The following is a 21,967-nucleotide window of genomic DNA, read 5'->3' as shown; positions in this document are numbered from 1 at the left end:
TAAGTTTTTTTCGAATAATTCGAAAACTACTGGCTCTAGCGAAAACGTACCACAGTCCTAAATTAATTACATTAAATTTCCTACAAAAAATGATCCTGTTCATTTTTCATGTAGCACTAATAATTTGCGCGGAGTGAGCGATGGAATATGAATCTCTCGCACGTGGTTTTCGAAGGTATTGCAGGTTGCTTAAAACCAATATGAAGTCAGCTGAATCACCCTGTATACATGATGAAAGAGAAATACCGACGTCAGACACATCAAACTATTTCAGTGCTCTCATGCGGCTGATGTTATTTCTCTTCCTTCATGTGAAAGACAGAATTTAGAACCTCAGGCATCACATTGTAGTTTCCCTTTCCGTTCAAAAATGGTTCAAATGGCTCTGAGCACTATGGGACTTAACATCTATGGTCATCAGTCCCCTAGAACTTAGAACTACTTAAACCTAACGAACCTAAGGACATCACACAACACCCAGCCATCACGAGGCAGAGAAAATCCCTGACCCCGCCGGAAATCGAACCCGGGAACCCGGGCGTGGGAAGCGAGAACGCTACCGCACGACCACGAGATGCGGGCTCCCTTTCCGTGCCACAGCGGTTAACGAGCTCCTAGATTGATGAATTTTCTTCCACAGGGTTTTCATAGGATCAGAAAGTGTTACTAGATAGAAGTCAGTCTAGTTTACGAATTGACAGGAGCTTCCTGCGCGCCACTCGCTACATACGCGATCCGAAAAACAGTCCTCAGCGACTAGTACACCCTAAAGAAATTAGGATCTGCTGAGGATGACTGATGCGAATGTAGGGAAATCCTAGAACAGCGCCAGCGACCCCTCTGAACTCTCTTAGACGAAGTAGTGAATTTCTGAGATTTAGTTATACTACAAGCCAACGCTTTAAAAGCTGTTGAATACGTGAGAGGGAATATTTAGGGCACAATGGACACTGAAAATAACGTAAGAAAATAGAATTAGCATAGCACGGAATAAAGCACTTCATTTGAGTTATCTTTTATTGTATCAGAAGCCAGTTCAGGTCCAAAAGTTTATTTTCAAGTGGTGTCTGTAATATCCCAACGGTCTAGCGATATGAAGAAGATACTATTTGTGAAGCAGATAGTTTTACTTTCGACTGCTACGACTCAGAATTCTCAGCGAACATGTCACATGTGGATAGCCATTGGCCCGCTACAGGAACAAAACGTTATGTTTGATTCGCATGCGAAATTACGAGAAAGTCTATGCTTCTCCTTACAACAGGTAACGTCGTCGTTTTTACATACTTATATGATGACACAAATATAGCAGGGCAGTGAAGCGGCCTGGATAATACAATAATAATAAAATAATAATAATAGTAGTAATAATAATAATAAGAGGAAGAAAAAAAAGAGATTTTGACTTTCAAACTGCTGGTAGTGCTGATATTGTAACTCTACCCGATAAAAGAAAGAAATTCTAATTACTGTGGAAAAAAATCTGAAACTTGTATAGTGCACGAATAGCAAAAGCAATTTTTCTGTGTTGCTGGATGTGGTTATAGCTGTATATCTTTATGATGGTGAAAATTGTGTATTTACTATTAATAAGTTATTCTAAAAAAGTAGCCCGTAATTGACATAACCTGTAGTGATCGAGACGAAGTTACTTTGGCCTGGCCATAGCTACGGGTTCTTTGATTGCTCTGGGAGAAGGCTCATCAAACTGAAACACATGACACACGACTTCACTTTATTACATTCATAAATAAGAGATTCACTTGACTTTTGCCAAAGCAGTACTGAATAATTTACAACTGCCGCGGACCAGCAACGCATCACTTGATGCACTAATTAACGAACTGTTTTCTTGAAATACGAAGTTTGATATTTAAATCAGTACAGGTGCATCAGAAACCTTAACAACTCGTTGGTCTTACACTACGATACTGATTCCTTGAGATAAAGTCACAAACTGCGCAGAGCGCTTATTTGGTCCGCTGTATATTGACCTCTAGCCGAGGGTTCTGCTGTTCTGAAAGGGGGGCGTCGTCTTCAGGAGGGCACCCAATACATCGATGCGGATTGCTGCATCTCGCTAACGTCTGTGGTATCGATACGCTTTGCTGACTTTACTGTGGCACCGTGATCTCTGGGCGGTACCACATAATCTATTATGTTTCCACGGTGGTTTTGAGCGAATGCAAGCTTGTTTAAGTAAACAAAATAATGGCAGACCGGCAGTTCATATCTCGATACTGAGGATTCTTTTTCTAAGGCCTTTTTTCCGAAGTTTCTCGAATATTCTTACCTCTCCTTTCTGAACCTTCGCTCTGATATGGGACCCTGATTATGCCATACTGTTATGACGATTTCTGGTTTGTCCATCGGTATTGATTTGAACTCACAGTTCGTGCAGTGGTAACGTTCGCTGATTGCTTTGTTTCTGACAGTCAACTTGGTTTCCATTCGCAACATGGTTTGCGGGCATGATCTGTCTGCACTGTACGGCCAAAAGCACAACAGTATTTGAAGGAAGCACACAATCTAATGATAGTGAGAATAATACATTACAACATCTAAGTATCTGCAAAGGCTATAAGCACACTTGATTTAAAATAAAAATTACATCATAACTGATGTAATGTCCATGCCTAAACAAACCAACAGAATATATGCATACGTGTGTAATCCGTGTTTCTGTCTGCACACATATACCTATAAGCTGAAGTGATTCCATATTACAAGTGTCGAGCTCGTGTATTTTAGACAGCTACCAATCAAAAACGAACTTGTAGATCCGAAACTTCCTGTCGTAGTATCGGTGTGTAAATAAACGATGACAAGCTACTTACTTTGCATTTTAGTGGTGACCAAATCACTTTTGCAGAAGATGAGGACGACACAAATCACATCGTTTAAAGTTGCACAGTACACATCAAATATGGGGTTTTATCATTAATTATAGAAAACTAAATATTTGGTTACCGGAGGAGTGAGTCAACAGCTGGCGTAAGATTTTGGGTTAGTAAGTTCTGTTGGCTGTTATTACCATTAGGGATTCGTAATGACAGGAATACAGAAACACAAGTCACTTAGAAATGAAATAAATAGGTAATGCAGGGACGCTAACGCGAAACGCCTGCATGAAAAATAAGAAATCGAAAAAGAGGTGATTGTCGGAAGGACTGATTCAGCATACAGCAAAATCAAAACTACCTTCACTGAAATTAAAAGCAAGGGTTATAACATTAAGATTGCAATGGGAGTTCTACTGCTAAATGCAGAGAAGTGAATAGATAAATCGAAAGAGCATATTAAAGGCCTCTATGAGTGTGGTAGGGATGCTAGAATATATCCGAAAGAAAGTATGCTAAGGCTCAATCTAAATGTAGTGTGGACAAGCGAGGTGAATTGGGGAGAAGAGAAGGATTTACGGTCAGATGAGTATAGGGTAATATCAACAGTAGCAGAAATAATGCAACGGACGCAGGAGTCGTTATGACTAGGAAGCAGCACAGAAAGGGAATTACTGTAAACAGTTCAATGATAGGGTTTTTCTCGTCAGAACAAACAGCAAACCAATACCTACAGGTATATGTGCCACGTCACAAGAAGGACATGAAAAGTGGGAGAAAGTGTATGAAAATATTGAACAGATAGTTTAGTACGTAAAGCGAGATGAAAATCTAACAGTCACTGGGGAGTGGACTGCGGTTGTAGGAGACGGAGACTAGGAAAGTGTAAACGGAGAACATGGGCTTTGTAGTGGGAATGAGAGATGCGAAGGACCAATTGAGCTCTGCAACAAATTTCAGCTAGTAACAGTTAATATCCTTTACAAGAATCACAAGAGGATTGGGAAAACGAAGGGAGATATCCAAAGATTTCAGTTATATTACATCATAGTCAAGCAGAGATTCCTAAATCAGATATTGGACTGTAGAGCGTATCTAGAACAAATTAATAATCATTAAGAGGAAGATGAGGTTTAAGAGACTAACCACGAAGAATCAATGCACAAAGAGATGGGATACAGAAGTGTTCAGGAATGAAGAGATGTGCTCGATTCCTTCTGAGGCTACAGATACGGAGATAATGAATAGCTCAGTAGGCCGTTCAGTTGAAGAAGAATGGACATCTATACAAAATGTGATCACAGAAGTTGGGAATAAAAACATAGGTACAAGAAAGATAACTGAAAAGGAACCATGGGTAACAGAAAGAATACTTCATTTGATCGAAGAAAGAAAGAAGTGCGAAAATGTTCTGCCAAGTTCAGGAATCGAGATATACAAGTCACTTAGAAATAAAATAAGAAGTGCAGGGAAGGTAAGGGGAAAGTGCTGCATGAAAAATGTGAGGAAATCGAAACAGAAATGATTGTCGGAAGGACTGACTTAACGTATAGATAAGTGCTAACAGCATACGGTGAAATTAAAGCAGGGGCTGTAGCATTAAGAGTGAAGTGGGAATACCACTGTGAAATACAGATTAGAGAGCGGGTGGCTGGAAACAATACACTGAGCATTCTTTGAGGAAGAGCACTTGGCTGATATTGTGGCGGAAGTAGAAACAGTAGTCGATAGGAAAGAAATAGGGGATCCAGTATCAGAATTTAAACTATCTTTGGAAGACTTAATACCAAATAAAGCAAAAGGTACAGATAATATTCCATAGCAATTTCTAAAATCCCTAGAGAAATGGTCCATTTGTTACCAATGTTGACAATGGAAGGAAGGCTGAAGAAAAATCAGGACACTTTCATAAGATTACTCAACCTTGAAAATGTGATAGACAATGTAGAAAGTGGTAAAGGATGTTCGATATTCTGAGGAATATATAGTATAGGTATATAGGATAAAGTCTAAGGAAAGACGGGTAATGTACAGTATGTACAAGAAGCAAGAAGGAACAACAGGACTGCAAGACCAAGAACTATGTGCTCGCATTAGAAATGGTGTATGACACTGAAGTGATCTTTCGCCTCTGCTGTTCAGTTTATGCGTCAGAGATGCAAGTACTGAAATAAAAGAAAGGTGCAAGAGTGAGATTCAAATTTAAGGCGAAAGAATGTCAATGATAAGTAAGATTCGCTGACGACATTCCTACCCTCAGTGAAATTAAGGGAGAATTACAGGTAACGGGAACTGTTGAGTGGAATGAACAGTCTATTCAGTACAGAATGTGGATTGAGAGTAATTCGCAGAAGGATGAAGGTATTGAGATGTAGTAAAAATGAAAACAGCGAGAAACTTAACGTCAGAATCGGGGAGCACGAAGTAGGCGAAGTTCTGCTGCCTAGGCAGCAAGGTAACCAGTGATGCACGGAGCAAAGGGGACATAAAAGCAGACTAGCACGCAGAAGGGGCATTCGTGGATAAGATATGTCTACTGGTAGCAAAGATAGGCCTTAATTTGAGGAAGAAATTTCCGAGAATCTGCGTTTACAATGAAGTATTGTATGGAACTAAAACATGTACTGGGGGAAAACCGGAACAGAACAGAATCCAAGCATTTAAGATGTGGTTCTATGGTATAACGCTGAATATTAGGTGGACCGATAAGAGAAGGAATGAAGAGGTTCTCCGCAAAACCTGGGAGGGAAGAAATAAATGGAATACACTGACAAAAAGGAGGGATCGGGTGATTAAAGAAAAAAAAAATGTGTTCTGCCTTACGGCAGGTCTGGTCATGAGGGAATCCCCGTCAGAGGTCCACCGTATGAGCGTCTAGGGAAGTGATTCTATTAAAACAACAAGGAATATCTTCCACTGAACTACAGGGAGCTGTCGAAGGAAAAACTGTGAAGGAAGAGAGATTGAAAAACATCCAGCAAATAATTGAGGATGTAGGTTTTAATTATTACTCTGAGATGAAAAAGTTGTCAGAACAGGGGAACTCGCGGCGTGCCATGCGAAACCATTCAAAAGATTAATGACTCAAAAACAAAAAACTAATGATCAGTCCAATACAAGCGAAACTAAGAACCGCGTTGGTTAAGGTAGACAATCAATTAGACGGAGACTGATATAGCACAGCCACCAGATCAGAAATGAAGATTAAAGACTATTGTAGAAAATGTAGCAACTTGAAAAACTGAAGGAAGTAAGAGGGACTTATTGTCAGTCGAGATGAGATTTTGTAGTTGTGGCTGTAGGCTGGCACTACGAAATAATAATGAAGACATACATGAGAAATGGAATCTGGGCACCACTGTTATGAATACAGCAGAAGCAAAACTATCGAGATTATATGTGCGTGTATTAGGTTTGAGCGAGTACATATTCCCTAGGAAGACAATGGAAACGATTCCGACATGTAAAAGAATAAGACGACGCCCGGAAATAACATGGGGAGTGGGAGACGCAGGAGATATGTCAGAGAGGAATTTACAGGCGGACGATTGGAATGACAGGACGCTTTTGGAAGCCAGGATGCGAGAAACTGTAATGTTATCACGGTCATCGGCGATCATATGGCGTTCAGGAGTCTTGTCTGTGCGCCCTCTATTTTTTTTTCTGCAGGCAGTAGCTCTGCCGAGTTTAGAGGTGAACAGTGACTTCAGGATTCATTGTATGACCCACCGAATAGTAGGTACTCATGTTGAACAACAAAGACATTGGCACGGGGTCGCACTGTAGCCCTGTGGAAGCTGGATGGGAATATCGACGGATTACAGCACATGTAAGGCAAAGTGTATGGGTGGTGTGTCACTGCTTTCAGCAGTAGTCTCTGGACAATTCCACACCTGCAGGCCGTGTACGTCCTCGTAGTACAGAAGCACGTCAAGATTGACGCATTGTTCGAGAAGCGGTGGGCGGCCTAATATCACCCAGATAGGAAATTTGGACACATGTTGCACTTGATCTTTCACTGAAGGCCATTGGAAACCTTGTGCTAAGATCGCCAGGAAGCCGCCGACACCATGACACCACCAACCACTGCCGCTAAGATGCGTAAGAGTAGTCTGGACAGCCGGATGGCTCTCTTGTCTTCCGAAATGAGAGTTGGGTCTGACTGCATCCGAGTGATGGACGTAAAAGCTTATGGTGTAGACCTGTTGAGCGACCTATTGCAGAGGGCTTGTATCCACGACACAGGTCCTACCACATGTCTCTTGGTTAGAGTACCCAGCAGTTACAAGTGGTGATCGCCACATCTGGTGTTTCTTCAGCGTGTAGTAACCAGCGTCGGCTCCATTGCATTTCTAATTATCTCCGTGCTATTGCCATTTTCGACAGGAAGCCGATGTCCATTTTCAGCAGGACACAGCACGTCCACATATGGCTCTTGCTACGCAACATGTTCTTCGTGGCGTACAACTGCCCTGGCCAACAAGAGCAGCAGATTTCTCTCCCACTGAAAACAAAAAATGGTTCAAATGGCTCTGAGCACTGTGGGACTTAACTTCTGAGGTCATCAGTCCCCTAGAACTTAGTACTTAAACCTAACTAACCTAAGGACAGCACACACATCCATGCCCGAGACAGGATTCGAACCGGCGACTGTAGCGGTCACGCGGTTCCAGACTGTAGCGCCTAGAACCGCCCGGCCACACCGGCCGGCTCCCTGAAAACGGATGGGGCATCTGAAGTCAGAACTTACTCGTCCCCCCAGAGCTTCCAAGAACTATAGAGCGAAATGAAGCAACGGGTACAAGATACTTGGGATAATCTATTTCAGGATGTCATTCGGCACAATTACGATCGCTTACATGCCTATGTATTGACGCGACTTTTTGGGCCACTTTCACGGTGACATGTGAGTTTCATTTAGTCTGAATTCGTTATCATAGACACTGATCAGCCAAAACATTATCACTACTGGCAACCGCGTCATTCACACCGAACCTGGTACCATCAGATCCAGTGTTCACACTTGCTACTGACCAAGAGGTTACACGCATTCTAGCCCAACCATCGCGCGACGACATTCGACATGCTAGCACAGCCGAAGTCTCCTGGGCTATTATGCATTCCGCTGCTAGGAAAGCCCCTGGTCATGATGGCATTCAAAACCGTGTCCTCCAGGAGTTCACGGATAAAGCAACTGAGTACCTAACACACATACTAAAACACCAACACTTCCCCACCTTTTGGAAGACAGCCAAGGTCCTGATGTTCAGGAAGCCGGGGAAAGACCACAGCCTCCCACAAAATTACCGACCCATCAGCCTTCTGAGCTCGCTCAGTGAGATTGTTGAGAAGGTGATTCTCAAACGCATCACTAGGCACTGCATAACAAATGACATCCTGAGACCGGAGCAATTCGGCTTCAGGTATCACCACTCCACAACACAACAACTCCTAAGGGTCGTTGAACATATAACATATGGCTTCAACATAAACAAAGCTACAGGGGCGGTGTTCTTGGACATCGAAAAGGCTTTCGACCGTCTATGGCACAACGGCTCATCCGCAAACTCAGCGACGAGGGATTCCCCGACGGGCTGGTGCGTCTAATACTCTCATACCTCACAGACAGGAGTTTCAACACTGACGTGCAGGGAAAACAATCAACACGACACGGTATACACACGGGAGTACCCCAGGGAAGCATCCTAGGGCCCCTACTGTTTAACCTCTACGTAAACGATCTCCCAACCACACACAACACAACGATGGCAATCTACGCGGATGACACAGCCATCCTTGCGCAAGACTGGAAACCATCTAACATTACGTCACGCCTACAGACTGCACTCAGAGTGGCTGAGCCTTGGTTGGAGAAATGGCTTGTTAGAGTAAACGTCGACAAGTGCGAAGCCGTTCTGTTCACTAGAAGACCGAAGCAGCTGCGCAAACACCGCTACTGCAGACCAGTAACTCTACATGCACGCCCAATACGTTTCCGTGAGAAAGTCAAATACCTCGGTGTCTGGCTGGACCGGAAATTACTCTGGGGGGACCACATACAACACATGACCAACCGAGCTAACGCGAGGCTCAAACAGCTCTATCCTATGCTCAACAGGCGTAGCAGACTGAACAGAAGGGTGTCGAGGTCCAGGTACATGACACTTATCCGACCCCTGATGACGTACGCAGCTCCTGTCTGGGGATACGCTGCGCCTACACGCCTGCGCCGTCTACAGCTCATACAAAGCAAAGTACTCAAAATCATAAGCAATGCTCCACGATACACACGCATCGCGGACCTTCACCGGGAATACCGACTAGAGACCCTCACGGAGGTAATCCACAAACTCACCACAAGACTATACAGAAACTCCAGACATTCGCAGAGCCCGTTTATTATGAATCTGGGGAACTACGACCACAACCGTAGATGGAAACATAAAAGACCAAAAGACATACTTGTAAGGGCATAACATCTATGGCCAAGCATACGCAAACATGACGGTACAGGCGAGCCCCTGTTAATCAGACGCCATTACTGGATATCCAGCTGAAATACACTGCCGAATAACTGGCACCACACAGGGAAGCCGTACCGTACACTGCATGCAGACAAGCTCCACACATCCCCCACACAGTGAGATGATCTATGGCCGATCTCCCACTACTGTATAACGATCTTGATTGTTCCAGGAATGTAGCAGCTGCAGCAACTGGGACACATCGCCATCGCTTGTCACAGTAATGATGCATGGTACCTATACTAACAAATCCAACCTTGCATGAACTATCGCAGCTAGTAAGCCACTACTGGTCTTACTACCCATCCCACTGTCGCAGAGGTATTTCTCCCACGGCACGAGCCATGGCACTTTTTTCCCTCTGCTCTTCAAATCACTACCGCGATGTTGGACGCCGCCTCGTGGTGTTGCGGGCATGTGACACGGTAGCAAAAGTATGTAAGCGAGGCAGACACGGACGGGGGATCACCCTAATGAAGATATGGGCTGCAAAGAGGGGAACCATTTAGATAAGCGGCTTTGACGAAGGATAGAGAGTGTGAACGAGTATCTCGAAAATGGCGAAGTTGGTCGAATTTAGACGTGCTACTGTCGTGAGCATCTACAGAAAGAGGTAGAATGGCAGTGAATCTAGCACTAGGTGCTAAATGGTAGCACATCGATGACTCTTCACAGAGTACAGGAGGAGTCTGCTATGTAAAGTAATGCTGACGAAACGACATCGCCAATTACGACTGCAGTGGGCACGGTACCATCGGGATTGGACCGTCGGTAATAGAAACGTGTTGGCTACACGAGGTCGATGGTCGCCTCAACGAACTCCGTCATAGAGGTGGACGGCGCTTAGGATTATGATGATGATGATATTTGGTTTGTGGGGCGCCCAACTGCGCGGTTATCAGCGCCCATACAAATTCCCAATCTTTACTCAGTCGCTTTCATGAATGATATAGAAATGATGAGGACAACACAAACACCCAGTTCGCGGGAGGAGAACATCCCCAACCCGGCAGGGAATAGAACCCGGGACCCCCAGATCCAGAGGCAGCAACGCTAGCCACTAGACCACGAACTGCAGACGCAGCGTTTAGGACGCAGGCTGTTGGAGCAATGTTACGATATAGGAGACATTCTCCTGTGCTTGTATGGAACTGTGATAGTAATCGAAGACACACTGACAGCCGCGAACCACTTGCTTATCTTCACGTCTGATGTCTTTCCTGAAGGCGATGTAATCTTTCAGCGCTCTAATTGTCCGTGTCTCGGAACCAAAACCGTGCTACAGTGGTTTGAGGAGCATTATAGTGAACTCACTTGGTGTCTCGTTAACCAAATTAGCCTAATGTAAATCCTACGTAACCCATGTGGTTCGCTATCGGACGCCATTACCTCGTTCGCAAATCAGCGGCCCGTTATTTTATGCAATAACATGACCTGTGCGTAGACATTCAATGCCATATATCTCCAAAAACCTTCCAACAAACTGTCGGATACATGATATCCAGAGTCAGTGATATATTTAGTTCCGCCGCGCGGCCTTAGCGCCTTGTCACGGTCCACGCGGCTCGCCCCGTCGGAGGTTCGAGTCCTCCCTCGGGCATGGGTGTGTGTGTTGTCCTTAGCGTAAGTTAGTTTAAGTTACATTAAGTAGTTCGTAAGCTTAGGGACCGATCTCCTCAGCAGTGCGGTCCCATAAGGCCTTACCACAAATTACCATTTTTTCCAATGTCGTTCCGAAGTCGGACAAACAAGCTATTAAGCAGCTGGTCATAATGTCTTAGCTCATCAGTGTACACCTACAATAATGAACTAAGTGACATGACCTTGTTCTTATGGAAGTTCCATTTTTCCTATAACAGCAGTGTATGTTGATATTACGCTCTGCGTTTATCTCAAAAGTAGGCAAGTTTGGTCATTCGAGGTTGAGAAATCGAAATTTTGGAATTGTTAGGACACTTATTACAAAGATGGCCAGACCTTCGATCAGCTCTTGTTGTTGGGAGTGATTCGGCTTCATTAGAAGTTGTCGTACCAGGCGAAGTAATACTCGTCAGTACAGTAGTGGGTTGTCAGCTTTACATCCGTAAGGGGGCCGAGATGGTACACAAACACTTATAGCTCATTTTTCACTTTTTGAACATATAAAAGATTTGACTTTGTTACTATACGTATCCACAGGAAAGTCATGAATATTTATTACTGTCACTGAACATTAATATATCTCTTGATACAGAACTAGATACTAGTCACTTCTCACAGACTACACTTGATGATAAATGTTTATGCAGAAAGCTGTGTAATACAGTTGTCGCACTGCTGGCTCGGTAGAAAGACGAGGCTGAATGGCATCTCGCTGAGCCTTATGAAAGCGTGCTGATGCGGTGGCATATGGAGACTCTTCTGAGTGTCTACGCCGCTGTCTCTCATTCGTCATTGCTTGTGACAGTTCAAATGGCTCTGAGCACTATGGGACTCAACTGCTGAGGTCATTAGTCCCCTAGAACTTAGAACTAGTTAAACCTAACTAGCCTAAGGACATCACACACATCCATGCCCGAGGCAGGATTCGAACCTGCGACCGTAGCGGTCTTGCGGTTCAAGACTGCAGCGCCTTTAACCGCACGGCCACTTCGGCCAGCACTTGTGACAGTAACCTTGTTTACGTGTGGTGCCATAGTGAGGCATTAACATTGCCTTGGTACCTCGCTCCTTCTACAACATCACGAAAATAGTATGGGCAGTCATGGACTGTGCGGCTGATCCCAGCGGAGGTTCGAGTCCTCCCTCGGGCATGGGTGTGTGTGTTTGTCCTTAGCATAATTTAGGTTAAGTAGTGTGTAAGCTTAGAGACTGATGAGCTTGGCAGTTAAGTTCCACTAGATTTCACACACTTTTGAACATTTTGAGTATGGGCAGCTCCAGTTGGATTCAGCTTCCATAACCCGCATCTGTAAGGCTAACAAATTTTATTAAAATAAATTTTTATTTACGAAAAACATGTCTTTCATTAATGGTACAGTATTTTGTATGGCACACGCCATAATTTGAAAATGCAATATTCAATGGTTGTGATGACTAAGCAGAGCTCCTACCAGGAATAAGGTCCATGGCAGTGTCGGAAGCGTAGATCACGATGCGTCAGTCAACTGACTGTCAGTTATTACAGCTACTGTATTGCTAAATTAGTCCAAAAATAAAGGTTGCCAACAATTTTTATAGTGAAACTTACTGGCAGATTAAAACTGTGTGCCCGACCGAGACTCGAACTCGGGACCTTTGCCTTTCGCGGGCAAGTGCTCTACCAACTGAGCTACCGAAGCACGACTCTCGCCCGGTACTCACAGCTTTACTTCTGCCAGTACCTCGTCTCCTTGGGGATGGATTAGCTAGTCATCCTAAGTTTAACCACAATCGGAGCACCAAACTACTGCGAGAACCCCAGCATCAAATAGGCTGGGGTGGTCCGTGTAACTCAGAAAAAAATGACGTCCCGTGCCGAACCCCTCCCCCGAACAGAGATTGTAGATGCTGTTGCGAGGGGATAACATTATTACTGCGCCCTCCCGCTGCTACGCGCATCCGCTTTCGTGGAAGCAGAGCCGTAAATCAGACCACAGTAGACGAGCGCGCCGCCATTGTCCAGCAGACGCTGCGCGCGGGCCGCTCCCTCGGCGGTGCGGTGGGTCGCGCGCCTTTCGCAGCGTCGCCAGAGGCTGCCACGGTGGGCAGTGTGTGTGTGTGTGGCGTCAGAGTGCGCAGCGCCGCGTCGCGGACGGCGTGTGAAGTGCGGCCGCAGCGAAGAGCGGCGGCAGGGAAGCGGGCGCGTGCCAAACGGCGCGAGTCGCATTTCCGCGAAAAGTCTTTTGTGGCGCCGCGTTCCCATAGAATCCGTCGCCGCCCCTTCGCAGCCTGCTTTCTTTCTTCCTTTCCTCTCTTTTTTTCTTCCACAGTCACAGCCTACATGCCAGCCCCCACACCACTCTGTCGCCGCCGACACGACACGACGTGCCTAGCAAGTAGAAGGGGCGCACACGGTCTTAACGACCAATGCCCCCAGCCGTGACTTCACACACCGTTTATCCGCGTAGACACATGTAATTCTGACGACTGTACGCGGATAACGAAGGGGACAGCCACGGTAACTCTTCGTCACTGTTGTCAACTAAATGTTCCGAAGGGTACTCCTGACCATGTCGTTTACGAGTGCCCCCTTTTCAATGATGTAGCTTCAATGTTACGTGATCAACTTCCACACAATAACAGATACAGCTTACTCAGACAACACGACACTTTTCAGACCATCAACAAATTGGCAAACGTGGTATGACAAAAAGTTTTAAAGGAGTATCTGAGAGATCTGAATTAGCAAGAAGTTGAGAAATATTTAAACACCTACTGAGTCTGGTACGCCATTCCCATACCGGCTGAGCGTGGGCAGGCCGACTTTTACAGTCCGGAAATCCGCCGCGTTCGGGACTTAGGGCGAGTGGGGTGCACCATTACCGATCAAGGACAAGCACTTGACTTTATGATAGCATTAGTTGTAGGACTTAGATTTAGGTACTTATTTCTAGAAACCTGCAGCGACTAACATCTTGGCCTGCCCAGTGTCAGGGGCACGCTCATTGGGTTTAGCTCAATGAGCAAGGCTCTATAAGTAGGTTTATATTTTTTTACTGACACATATGTAACGCTGCAGGCATTAGTAACTAGTTAATAGTTAGGTTTATTAAGTAATTCACATACAATCAAAATCAACTAACTTCCCCCATTGCAATTATCCTGCAGCTCACTTTACTAATTAGTTACTTAAATATAACTTAGGATTAGCTGCAATTGTAACCATCGTATCATCATCTGGACCCACTAATCAGATAAGGTAGTGGGTTAAAATTGTATAATTATTAACATTTGAAAAAAATAAAGATATTTTTAAAATGTTAGAGTGCTGGGTTTCGTATAACACCGTGTTAAATTTTTTATTTAAACTTAAAAAAAAAGACAGAGAAGTGCTAGTAGGACATGATTGCATTTATACATATGATAGTTCATCTACAAGTTTTGACGAGTGCGTATTCGGGTACCAAGGTGTGTGGCATATACGGATGTAGCTTTTGATGGCATTGGGTTAGAAGCTTTGTTTTTAGCACTGCCAAGGGACCGTAGACCCCAGTGCAAAAATTTGTAAATTTGTGGTAAGTTCCTATGGTACCAAACTGCTGAGGTCATCGGTCCCTAGGCTTACATACTACTTAATCTAACTTACGCAAAGGACAACACAGACACCCTCGCTCGAGGGAGGACTCGGTTACAGACCTATTCATGTAAGACCCTGTCCCAGCAGCTGCCAATGAAGGTTCATCTTTTGAATTTACAGCTCTCGTATTTTTTCCGTTTTTGAAGTCAAAAATGATTGAATATAGGTTCTGTCTTTTACGCCAACGTATTTTTGGTTGTAACAATTTTAACGAAATTAGGCCTAAATATAGATTTTGTTCCTTCCTTTTCTTGCCTTGACCTTAAAGTATATGGCTTTGCAGGACTATCTGCATGCTGTCCTGCATTGATAGCCTGTCATTTGCAAACCACACGATGTAAATGTGAATTTTATCAGCGAGTCAACACCTTCCCTGATTTCTAAAAACGTGATTTTGGTGTGACAAAATGCCTTGCATATATATTTGTTATCACTCACGTTTAGTTGTAACAAGAAGAAATAGTGTTTTGCATAAAAAGCGTAACCTATACCTAATAATTTTAACTGTAAAGAGTTAAAAAATACAAGAGCCGCAAATCTAAAAGTTGAATATCTTGTCACCCAGCCAGGCTTTCCCCAGCAAGCCTCACAACGAATACAGAAACACCTTAATGAAATATCAGAGGACAACCCTCAACATACAGTTTAACAAAAATTGTCTAACTCTTAACGTAATCCCAGGCTACATAAAAAAACTCTGAATAGCATGTCATTTGCACCAAGTAAAGTGGAGAAGAAGGCTGAGATTACGTGGCTAAAATAGGACATTAGGGAACTATACACTAAAAAACAGTTGCTCAAAAATGAAGTTTACAAAAAACATTTAGAATTGGTGAATGAATATCAGCTCTGTTTGAGGAAATAACAGAGAGAGAAAAGGCACAAATACAGATAAAAATGACAGAAAAACAGGAGAAACAAAAGTCACAAACAGACGAACACGCACGCTGTAAACAGTTATCACAACCAAAAACATCAATACCACTACAGAATCATCAACATAACTGACATTAATCTCAGCAAACAAGAAAAAAGCCTACTAGACGAAGGACCAACACACAACTTGAACACAAACTTATCGCACAAAACAATAGCAGATCTCATAACAGAAACTGAACACATTACAAAAGAACAAGAAAGGCTGAGTACACATAATTTTAACGCAAATTTAACAAGAGAATTAGTTGCTCCAGAAATAACACATATAATCGGAAAACACTAAACCACCGTAATTCCTAATAACAAAAACAAAAAATTAAGACAATAGAATGCCGTAGCAACATGGGCAGACAAAAGGAACATTACTGTTAGTATGAATGGATGGGAAAACGTAGATAAAACATTAGCTTTTCTCAAGGACAACAACATCACCGAACTGACCAATGACCCAACAGCAAGGTACCAGAGAAACACTCGACAAACACTGAAAAATAGCAAAAATACATTCTCAAAAGGTCAGATAGAAAGAATTAAAAATCCAAAGACACTAACTCTAATATCCCTACCAAAGGTGCACAAGGAACATCTCCCTTTAAAATCGGTCATCAACCTCAGAAATGCTCAATCATACTACATAGCACCCAACAACCACATATTACTAATGAAAGTATACGCCCAGAAAACAACAGGAACCTAGAAAAGTTAATGGAACTAGTAGACAGGATGAAGAAATTAAACATACCATACACAGCAGGCCACATATCATTTACTGCCAATCAGTGTATACTTAAATTCCAATAAATTAAACAATCATCTTGATTATATAAAGACTAAAAAAAGGAAAAACAACAGACTCACACTTTAATGAATAGCAACCATATTCGAGACCATAACAGCACAAAATTACTTCATGTTCAACAAAGAATTATATTCCCAACATGAAGGACTGCCAATTGTATCATCAATTAGAGGCCTCCTAACCAACATACTCGTGTACAACATAGAGAAAAAGATCTTCATACACATAGTAACACCAAAAAATACCAAATTATACACAGATACCATTATGTTCATGACATAAAATGGCTGACTAATGAACCACACAGAAACATACCCACATATGAAGATACAAAATCAAATGCACACACACACACACACACACACACACACACACACACACACACAGAACTGCTACAGAATGAAATAAACAACTTACACCCAAAAATTCACTCCACATCAGGAACAGAAACAAACAACACATTAAAATGTCTGGACCTCTCCATATAAAAAACGAAGAACAGCGACTATTCGATAAGATTCAGCAAACCGACAACCACAAGCACCACCATTCATAATCTGTCGAGCCACCCAGCGGCACACAAATAAGCAAGTTTCAGATACATGTTTCACAGATTCACAGGACACCCGTAAGCAGACAGAATTACACACAAGAGCTAAACGCAATAAAACAAATAGCAGAGGGAAACGGTTAGAAGACCCATATGACAGAGAAATGAAACAAACAAATTTGTAAAAGAGAAAGACACAGAAGCCTACATAACACACCGACAATGACCTCATGCAAACACAACAGTGCAACTGTCGGAATTAAACTTCCTTACAATAAACCTAGCAGAGGACGTCAGATGAAAGTTAACCGTATTAGTGGGAAGGAGAGAAAACTATGCTTTTGTCTGTACTTTCTTAAAATCCTCTGGCAACGTTCGTATTTCTGTTTTACGAAGCCGTCGTGATTTTTGTGGATTTTCTTGATTCTATACTGGTCCACAACCAGGCGGAGACCGAAACCTGACATAGGCATTAATAAAAGAGGTAGTCATTGCAACTAGCCCTGAATGGCAATGGCGCAACGGGTAATTGGTGGAGGGGTACTTGAGAGCACTGCCTAGAGAGCAGAGCGTGTCCTGTTTTGCACGTTACTAAGCTAGGGGCTGAAGAGCTCACACGCTGGTGTGCGGGTCCCTATACTCTACATTTTTTTTATTTTATCTGTAAATGAATTCTCTTTAGATTGACTTCATTGTAATTTCAGGGTATGTTAAAGATTGATGATCATTCATAACTTATTTATTTTAAACATAATTATTCCACTTTACAAAGATAACAGTTTTACAACGTATGGCTTGGTTATCTTGTATGCTTATCTGCACGCACATCATTGTTTCACGGACAAGACGGAACTGAGTTTGGCTAAAATGTGTACCACCAAATTCTACCATTACTTTACATAGCACATCCACTATATGAGAGGAGGGTAACGGACAGGCTGGGGAGCAGACACAATAACACAGGGGATCGAAGGAGTTTAGCGGTGCGATATCTCTTTTGTCGCTATTTGAAACTCGTGCCCTCCGACAATGAGCGATCGACCATTACAGTTCATTCAACTACAAAGGGATGGGAACGGCAATCAATTTGACTATGCCGTGAGGCGCCGAATTACGATGTGACCGTTCGATGTTATAATTTGGAAACCCAGCGATCAACCACGTTCACTATTACCATCATGGGGCATACCACGTGTTATAAGACCCCCTTCGCGCAAAGAAACATTTTTACGGTTCAATATTTCGACCAAAATGAATCACTCGCCTTTGAATGTACTTCGTTGCACTCGATTTGCGCGATAGAATTTATACATTGGAACTACTGATGAGACTTTGTAACTTACGACACCACATGCCTTTATACAAAGGATAGGAGTCTACTCTGTTTCCACACAAAACTTCCGAAATAAACGAGAAAGCAATCATTGCGTACATTCGTTTCCCTAAATAATCTGAAGCTGAAAATAAAAAAGAATGAGGTCAAATATTCAAATACCTTTCTTCCTGTGAACACCGAGACAGACGCACTGAGGGCACGCCTGCTCACTTACCCGTCTACGGCAGAGCTCCTAGAATATGGCGGGCACCCGGAGGTGTTCCTGGGTCCCGGTAGAGGGGATGGACGAACCCACTTGGCCGTAACCAACCACTCCATCCCAAATCTAATGATATTGGAACGTATTTGACTTCGACCTGCCTGTGCTCATCTCTGGTCCTCTACCCAGGGGTAAGGTTGGCACTACTACTCTGCAGAACTACTTCTGCTTTCCTTCATTTCAGTTGCTTAGATAAAAATTTGGACCACGTTTCTAAATTTTAAACTATTTCATAAGATATTTTTTAATGTCACTACTTATTGGTGAGTTTCTACAAATGTTAATCACACAATTCATCGGTGAATTATGTTTAGCACGTCAATATAAAATTAAACGATTTTTTTTTTAATTGCGTCCCCCATTTTACGATGGGAAGTGAAATAACTTGCAAATTATAAAATTAAAATGTTTTAATATTAAACTAAAACATTACACAATTACACATTTCACTCTTTCCACTCGCTTTATAAACACCACATTTTTATGAAAGCAGGAATAATACAATTTTTATTGAATCAAGAACACTAGAATAGTTCGAGTAACTTTACCTGTTACCGAAAGCTTTAAGGATGAGAAGAATTACCTTAAATGGAAATAAATAGCTTTTTCCTTTAATATTTAGCGCTGTAATAATAATAACGAATGTATTTATGTTACTGACGAACGCCTATGTAATACTTATTTTGAAACAAAAACACATTAGTCCAAGTAAATACAACTAATAGGTGAGGAAGGAAGGAGGGAAGGCAGCGGCGCTAAATCGCATTTCACTTCCTTAGATCACGCCGAGCCCTGAGGCCGTGATCGACACTTAAGAATATCCACAAATGTTTCGTCGCCATCTGTGGGGGACATCTTTCGGAGATGATGATTTATCGACGAAGATGCATCTCGCAGATAGAGCCGAAACATCGGTGAATAGTTTTATTTGTTGACTACGACCTCACAGCCCGGACTTTTCGAGAACCTTGCTTGGAACTTACTTGAAATATCATCTCTATCTTGTATGGAATAATCTGAACCGTGGCCTTTTTTGTAATTACACATTCCGCCTTCGTAGCGAAAACCATCGACATTACTGTTTTACGACGCAGTTGTGAGGAGTGTGCGCCAGCCACCTCGCAGCTCCGCGCCATTCGCCTGTTAGGCCGGATAATGACGTGGCATTGACGCCGTCCTGTTTTTAATTGCGTGCGGAAGACGTGCGTGCGCGCCACCGCGAGTCACGCATAGTGCGAGTGCATGCGTCCCCGCCGGAGTCCATTCCTGAATAAATTATCCAGGCCTCGCGTGGGACGCGCCGCTCCGGAATCCTGCTGCTGGATTTCTCTCATATATTACGACCATCACATTTGCATGCATAGTGCTTATAACCTGCCCGCTCTTAAACTTTAGGGAAGGGGTGCTACAGACTGCTGGGCACTTTAGGGTGGGCTATACAGAAATACTCTTTAGCACTCGCCGACTATAAAAGTTAATAAATTTCACCATGCATCTCTGGCCGACAAGCAAAGAGTGCTCACGTCATTTCTAAACCCAAGGATATAGTAGCTCAATATACAGGGTGACACACGTGAGACGTAGCGCTCCTTTGTTAACTGTTCCAGATATCGAAACGAGGTTCTCGGTGAATGATACTACACTAAGGGGCACATACTTTGGTATATAACGTATAATCTTAAATCTTGTGTCGATAGAGATATCAAAGCACGTATGATTTTTAAAAATATAGATTGATGTACTTTTTTTACTTGCTTCCGAAAGCGCTTCAGAACACTAGTACTGTGATATAATGCTTGTTAATGTTGAGTTTGAAATTCTTCACAAAAGATTCCGACTCACTGCAGAACTGTGTTGTCTATCTGCGGGTCATTTTCGCTTAAGCATTTCTTGCATGCAGACGTGTACACCCATGAGGAGAAGTTAGACTAGCTGCTTTTATTCGGCGAATTTGAAAGAAATGGTAATGTGAAAGTGCCTGACGATATTGTAGATGTTTCTACAAAAGCACTGAAATATACGCCCATTTGAAACAGTTTTCCCTACCCTCATCTGACCGTCAGAAGCTAGAATAGGTCGTACTCCCATATACAAAAATCTTAGCTGACCCTGTATCTATATTGTTCAGGAAATTAGCTTTTAACTTAATAGCGTAAGCCTGTCTTGCTGCACGTGACGATGGAGCCCGGCGTGAGAGATTAGCGTGGCGCTGTTTACCCCGTAATAGCCGACTCTAGCAGCATTGCTTTCCTATTTTAATGCTGTTCTCGGACTGTTTCGAAAAAGGTTTCAGCATCAAATCTAATAAGCGCTTCATCTCTGTAACTGTTTTTCCAAGAACTACTGAATGCATTTATGAGAGGTACATGGTTCCATTAAAGAAAAACCACACTTGTTGCGAGATCTCGGTTTATATGAGTTCAGAGCGTTATCCGTGCAAAACATAATTTGCTCTTCATCGTACAATCAATTGCAGGAAGCTTCGTTTCGATATATGGAACCGTTCAAGAAATTAAAGGATCGTTCCTTCTTATGCGATTCACTCTGTAAATTCCTTCGGAAATGATCCATTTTAGCTGTACTTACAATGCAAATTTTCATTTTTACCTTGCATTAAACACGAATTTGTCTGATATGCACACTTTTCGGTGGGTGTGGAATGCAGAAAACTGAGCGTCAAATTGAAGCAGGAGATTGCAAATGATGTAGCGACCGTCATGTGGTCGTTTATCTGGTATTGTACAGAGTTCTGAGATGTTAACAGCATATAGAAAGTGAGTAATAGTGTAGATTGCAACGACTGAAGCGGCTCGTTCCTCTAAGGAGTAAATATAAAATAAAAGAACACAAGTGTTAAGTCACTGTTAAAATGTCACTAGTGGCTAGGTTAAGGTATCTGGTATTGTCATATGGCGTGAAAGTGAAGGACGACAGTCACGGACACGTGCATGAAAACTAGCGGTAAAAATATGCAGAAACATTGTGAACTCATTAAAGCATTATGTGCCTGGTCAAACTACCTCTCCAGCTCAGACATATGCCATCGTAAACATACCCCCGGGACACATCACGCTAATACCCTGGAACGCCGCCTGTATCACTAATTATGGTCTCAATTCGGCGAGAGAAGAGTACAGAAGTTATTTCGTGTAGGCTGTATCTATAGGAAGTTAATCATTGGCGATGATGTTTGGTTTGTGGGGCGCTCAACTTTGCGGTCATCAGCGCCCGTACAAAGTCCCCATTTTTACTCAGTCCAATTTTTTACACAGTCCAATCTAGCTACTGTCACGAATGATGATGATGATGATGATGATGATGATGATTATGATGATGATGAAATGATGAAGACAACACAAATACCCACTCCCCGGGCAGAGAAAATCCCCAAACCGGCCGGGCTAATCATTGACGATTAAATTACGTAGATCTACTAACATGTGTTGATGTTGATTGCAGTGTT

Source organism: Schistocerca serialis, chromosome 8 (genome assembly GCF_023864345.2).
Source record: "Schistocerca serialis cubense isolate TAMUIC-IGC-003099 chromosome 8, iqSchSeri2.2, whole genome shotgun sequence".
In the NCBI taxonomy this organism is placed as follows: Eukaryota; Metazoa; Arthropoda; class Insecta; order Orthoptera; family Acrididae; genus Schistocerca; species Schistocerca serialis.
This window is presented reverse-complemented; position numbering follows the sequence as displayed.